This window comes from Cygnus olor, chromosome 1 (assembly GCF_009769625.2).
Source record: "Cygnus olor isolate bCygOlo1 chromosome 1, bCygOlo1.pri.v2, whole genome shotgun sequence".
Classification (NCBI taxonomy): Eukaryota; Metazoa; Chordata; class Aves; order Anseriformes; family Anatidae; genus Cygnus; species Cygnus olor.
This window is the reverse complement of record NC_049169.1, coordinates 131,720,179-131,726,589: the sequence shown is the minus strand read 5'-3', so window position 1 is coordinate 131,726,589 and position 6,411 is coordinate 131,720,179. Positions and strand designations below refer to the sequence as shown.

General features: G+C 39.1%; 1 long non-coding RNA gene across 1 annotated transcript; it reads left to right on the top strand.

The window, feature by feature from the left end:
* Positions 1–1,139: 1,139 nt before the first annotated feature.
* Positions 1,140–5,321, top strand: LOC121062229. Its single transcript, XR_005815494.1, has 2 exons — positions 1,140–1,579; positions 4,935–5,321. It is a non-coding gene; the product is annotated as an uncharacterized LOC121062229 (long non-coding RNA).
* Positions 5,322–6,411: the final 1,090 nt, after the last annotated feature.

The window sequence follows — 6,411 nt, the reverse complement described above, 5'->3', positions numbered from 1 at the left end:
ACGCTGACAAAGGCAGCGGGGTTTTGATTCGTGTAGGACAAGATGTCTTACTGTTTGCTCTAAATTTATAAATAATCGTTCTCATCAATTTTCTTAGGTATGCCAATTAAAAGCTAATGCATACATACATATATATAATTTTTAGTCTCATGTGCTGAGCTCTCTAGAGGGAAAGAGAAGGGGAAAGGAAAGAAAGAAATCTTTTCTTTGTTTAGACTATTTGGCAGGGCTCAGGCATGCCTGTCTCCTTTGGCTTCTTAAACCACATATCACATCTGTAAAAACATAGTGGCAAAAGGAGGAAAAAATAATCTGCAATGTTTCCTGGTGGTTTCTGTGAGGCTTTCATGTAACCAATACGTTTTCATCAATTATGCATTTGGGTCACAGGAAGAGCTGGAAGAAGGAATTTCTTTGCCATTTCAAAGTTGCTGTCAGGAAGTAAATATAGCCAAGCTGATGGAGCTAGAAGAAATACAGTTTTGTTCTTCTGTCCTGATATTTTTCCTCTCCACTTTCTTTACCGTCGTTTCTGTTTGCGCAAGCATTTCCCCCAGCATAGCAAAACTGGTGGAGGGAACGCACAGAGGCCCTTTGAGCGTGGAAATCTCTTATTGTGTAATGGCAGTTCTGAAACGTACGTAAGCACTATTAGGCAACTGACTAAAAGGCCTTCCCTGTAAAGCGTTTGGTCAGATCTGGAAAACAGCACAGGCTCCTTGGTGGGCAGCATTGCCATATGTAACCTTTAGGCTTCTGTGCAATTTACAACCTGAAGCTAGGAGCTTAAATACCCTTTTAAAAGTATAATGAGAATTAAAGGCTAAGGAATGAGTTTCACTGTAGCCAGCACATGGAGCAGGCAAAAGTCCATACCAGCTACTGAGAAATACCAGAGAGGACCTTAAAATCTTGCCTCTTCCCTGTATTAGAGCTCACAGAAGCCTCCTGTCTCTCCAGACCATACGTCACACACACATACCACAGTACGGATTACTTGTGCGCTCTTTTCTTGTGAAAAGAGTCTGAGAACTTGTGGAAATGTTTCTGGTGCTGCTGCCTGCATCTTACAAGCACTCAGAGCATTGAGCAGGAAGCAGCAGATGGGGACTCAGTACTTATTTCCCCCCTCTTCAGCAAAATTATGTGGGAGGAGCAGGAGGAAGAAGAGAGATACTACTACAGTTAGCAGGAGAAGGAATGCCAGCTTTCCCACCCTTTCTCCCAACTTTTTAAACATATTTTACTTACTTTTCTTAAATGTAAAATCTATTATCAGGCTTGGGAAAAAGGACAGAACTGAAGTCTTCCACCTCTGAAGTAAATGCCAAAGCAATTAGGCTAGAGAGTCATGTTTCCCTTTGTGTACTGCTGAAATCACGCATTCCTGTGGGCCAGCTTCAGCAGGAAAGGCAAAGAGAGCTTTTCTCTCTGCTCATTCCTAGCCTCAAGGTCAGGGTGGTCCCTTGAGAGTCTGTAGCTGCAGCTGATAACTCCAGGCTGAGGAGGGTCTTACAGACAGGTACTGCTCTTCTGGTGCACTCATCTGGTGCTTCTTCCCTGGGTCATGTACCTGAAGGTAAGTAGTTTGTGAAATTCAGCAATGCCTGCTCAGGCTGTGAAGAGATCAGACTTGTCAGCCCTAAAAGATGAGAGGACTTGTCAGTCCTAAAGGGTGGGACATGGTCCTTAGCCCTTCCTCTGGCCTCCTGGTGCCCAAGTTCTCCCATGTACTAGAGGGTGTCTCCAAAAGCTTTGGAGTTCATGGCGACACACGACACACTTATTTAGAGATCTTTAGCTGGCTCTGAATAATATAGATCCAGAACAGGAGGCAACACAGGTCTTTGGTTGTGCTAGCCAGCCTGCATGCTTATTGATTGTGGGCTCCCTCCTAGGAGGGGTAGAGAGAAAACTAGAGCAGGGTGCTGTACTTGCAGAGCTACAATACCCTGGGACCAGGGTTAGTGTTGTGGCATAGCACGTATTACCCTGTACCAGGATGTTTGGATTGATGTGTCTGGTAGCAAGTACACTGATTCCTACTGACTCTGAGCAATCTGAGAGATGCAATGCGGATTTCATGAAAATTCATTTGAAATTGTTAGCAACTGAAATTTCATATTACAAAATGTGCCTTTACAGACTGAGGTATTTCTCTTCCATGATGGAAATAAGCAATATGCCTCTTTAATCCAGAGCAATTTTTTATTCTGTTGATTTTGGTTTGGGGGTAGAAGAGCTAAGAACTCTTTTAAAGGTTAAATTTAGCATATCTGTACTATATATTAACTATCACTTAAGATATTTAAATTGTTTCTTAAAATAGTCTTCCTAGTAGAAAAATCTCCTAACTGGCTAAAAAGAAAAAAAAAAAAAGTTAAATTCTGCTTTAATTAAGGTTACACATGCAAAAGTTAGCAGTTTGCTTATGTTCATGAAATAAATCTGTCCTGTGAGACAGGGCATTTGGAGGCAGAGCTCTTTCATGACTTCCTCTTGGAGGTGTCCTACTTTTTATGGAATACTTGAATATTCATTTCACAGAGTGAGAGTGACTTTATGAAACAACCTCTAGGACTTTTTCCTAGGGCCCCTAGTTCTGCTGTTCCCTAGCTTTCTCTAGTAAATCATTAATTGTTTAGTTAATGTTGAACAGTAAGAGTAGAAGAAATTAAAGCTCCCTCTGATATCATCTGCTAGTCCTGGTATTCTCCTGAGGATGTCTCCTAAATCACCAGGCTGCTGACTAGCATTAAAAAGTAAAAAAAAGGCATTTCTGAGAGTAAAAGTCTTCATTTCCTTTACTTTTCTTGCAAATACAATGAAGTGGATCATGCAGAATGAAATAAAATCTTTCTGTGACATTTTTGTGAGGAAAAAGCACTCAGAAATATTGCGGTCTCCCTCCACCCGAGATTTAGTTTTATTGCTCAGGCAAAAGCATCAGTCATTTCTACAGCCCCTCTTAACTCCTTGTGGGCACTGAGATCCAGACCTTACCATTTCTTCCAGGGGACTGCCTTACTAAATTGATGGAACAAAACCTAGTCCTTTGTAAAAGCACTAAACCATCCATTTGTTTCATTGGGCCCAAGATTTACAGCCTGTGTATGAAAGATAAGAAAAATCAGGCTTTGAAATTCCCTCTGACAAATTTTGCAGCAGTAGAAGTATTAACTTTGCTCTTGTAGTCGGTACTTAGTTTGAATTGTTCTGTTTTACTTTGCTCTAAACTCAGTTGACTTTCTGTTTTCCAGCATCACTATCAGCTAGAAATTACCTTTCACCCTAGAACTGTATTTTTTCCATTTCTGTACAATAGTGTATATTGAAGTGTGTTAAGTGCTTTTAAGTCATAGACTGGCAGGTGCTATATAAATGTTTATCTTTGTTATGATTGCTTAAAGCAGTCAGCTCAGAGGTATAGAAGAGAAAAGAAAATCAAGTAGCCCCACCTTCTGCCCTTGGTTTTCAGATCTATTTCATAATCAATTCAGCAAGAGAAATCCCTCACAGAAAGACAAGGTTAAAACTGCCATGCAGTACAAAACAAGAATAATTTTAATCCACGTTAAATTCCCAGATTTGCAGTCACAGTTGAGTCAATTTTGAAATGCCCAGCTAAGCAGTTTATTCAGGACAAATGTAACTGAAGAATTTCATGACAAAAAACTTTCATATTCTCTTCTATGCACTCGTTCTGGATTTTTTCCTGCTTTCATTGAAGTAGTGTTTGTTCAGAACACTCAGTCTGGTGGGATAGTGGAAATAAGGAGGATGTCTTTCTTTGGGGAAAAAGACTACGTGGCACTCTGTAGTATGTGGGTTTGCTGGGCCATTCTTGTGCTATTTCCAGGACCACTAAGGTTTACTTAAAAAAAAATAAAATCAGAGAGGCCAGGTGCCTTATATTATATGCGTGAGTGTTCCTTCCTGACCACGTTGCTTTTCCCATTAGAGTTTTGTCCCATTCTCTATTTGAGGTTTGTTTCCTGTTCCTTTTCGTTTCACCTTAGCTTTTCACACAATGACATCCAAATAGAAAGAGACAGTCATTGCCATGGCTTTCACTCTGAAACTGAACTTCCTGGCTTTTATGACTCATAATCAATCCCATAATGTCCTGTAATTTCCACGTATGAGTGCAAGAAGTAAAAGGGAGTTTATTTTGCCTTACGCAGACAGGCCAACTTTCACACATTAGGAGCAGCAACTAATCACCCACAACATTTCCTAACGTTTATGGTGCTGGCAGACAGCTGTTTTTGTTCTGATATGATGGTCTCTTTGCAGACTCCTGCTGCCAGCAATATCTCAACCACTTTACTAGTGCTCCATGCGCAGCACATCCTCAGCTACTGCCTTTATTGCTACTTTCTACTTTACACACAAAAAAGCAAACTAGTCTGCCAACAAATACTAAGGAGACAGACATATTGTTATAGCCATCTGCTGTACCAAAGGGAAATTTTAGTTACCAACACCTAGAACTAAAAGAAGAAAATAGAAACATATAGGCATGCAGCCCAGGTCCCCCAATATAAGTTTTTGACCTTACATTTTGATTTCTGATTTATTTTTTTCTTTTAAACCTTGAATATTTTACCATTTGAAGGAGTAAAAATGTGTAAGATCTACTGTTTATGATACACATTTTTTTTTAAAAGTTATCTATATTCTCTGAAAATTAACCTATGTTACTGCAAATACATGTATCCCACATATGCTGTAAATGTATAGAAGTTTAGGTTTTGCCTAAATAATCATTGGTAACAGTATTTAACAGCTGTTTAATACTTGACTTGATTAGTGCGGAGTTTAGGATACTGGGAAAAGCATATCCATTCATTTCATCTCTGCAATGCTAGCTACACCACTTTGTCTATAATTTCCTATCCTGCAATCTTGTTACAATGTTTTGTGTCTTCAAGGACTTCAAAAATGTATTCTTGGAGCCAAAAATATGCCCCATTGCTAACCAACAGGCCAAGCATCCACTTTAAACAGAACTACTGTTGGAAGACAACCATCTTATGCTATGGATAGCATGAGACTGAGTTCACAAAAGCTGCTGTGAGGCACCTATGTTCCCTTTCACCAGTTCAGCCCAATGATTTGCAGCCTCAAGATATATCTCCTAGGTATGAAAAAATGGGAAAGACTCAACAAGTTCTGCAGATGTCTGATCCACCATCAGTTGTTAAATACGGGAGAAGAAATAAGTGGATTGGGGGAAGGGGAAGAGTTCCCTTTAATCTATTACTTAAACTAATGTTTATGATCTTTGAGTAATGAGGTATTAAAATCTGAATATTTGAAGTATATTCACTTTCCTTCACTCCCACTGATACAGACACATTTTTAATTATGCATATTTGTTCAGTACAGTCATGCTGTTTCTAACTTCCATCTAATTATTATTTATGTGATTACAGCTCCTAGAAGACCAGTCACAGACCAGGAGGCTATTGTGCTAAATGTAGAAGACAGGCAAAAAAAAAGAAAAGTCTCAAACCCCAAAGATTATAGGAAATCTGTCCGTTTATTTAGATGCTGTTTTTCCAGTTGGTGTTATTATGCCTCTAATTATTCTGCTACATGCAAAGACAGTAGCAAACATCATTTTCTAAAAACCAACACAAAGAACAGATCTTAAATATGGCATGATTTGCCAAAGCATCTAAATCACTACACTGTTCTGACAGTATAATGCTAGTTACCGTTTAAAATTCATTGGAAAGCTTTAAATAGTTTGTTAAAAACTTTCCTAGCACAGTTTCTGTAACAGGGCAAGCTTTTTTTTTTTTTTTAATTAAAAAAGATCATAATTGCTCACATTAAAAACAAAACAAAACAAGCAAACAAAAAATACCAAGCAAGTCCATAATGCGGGAATTAGAGTGAAATTCTGTGGGGTATCCATTATACAGGAGCTCAAACTTGTCAGCAGTAACTACCCTATCTTGTGTTTCATCTAAGGCATGTAGATTTAAAGAAGCTGAAATAAATGAATAAATAATGCTTCTTTTTGTAAGTATCTAATGCACAAAAGAAAACATTGTCCCAAAAGACACCAAAGAACACTTTTCTCAGCACATCAGAGCTGTTTGGCGGACCTGCTGGAAAGAATTTGCAGTCTACTTAACTAGGTATCAAGAGATACCACCTCTTCATGTGTCATCTCCAAAGACTCAAAGGCACTGCTGTAGCTCCTACCATGGCCCTTTCCGCAACAACAATGCAATTATCATAACCAGACAACATCCACTTACTCAGCTGGAGAACAGACTTTGGTCTCAGCTACATCCGCTGCAATATAATGTTATTGTGGGACTGGCTCTGATCATCCTAGAATCGCAGAACGGTTTGGTTTGGAAGAGACCTTGAAGTTCATCTAGTTCCAACCCA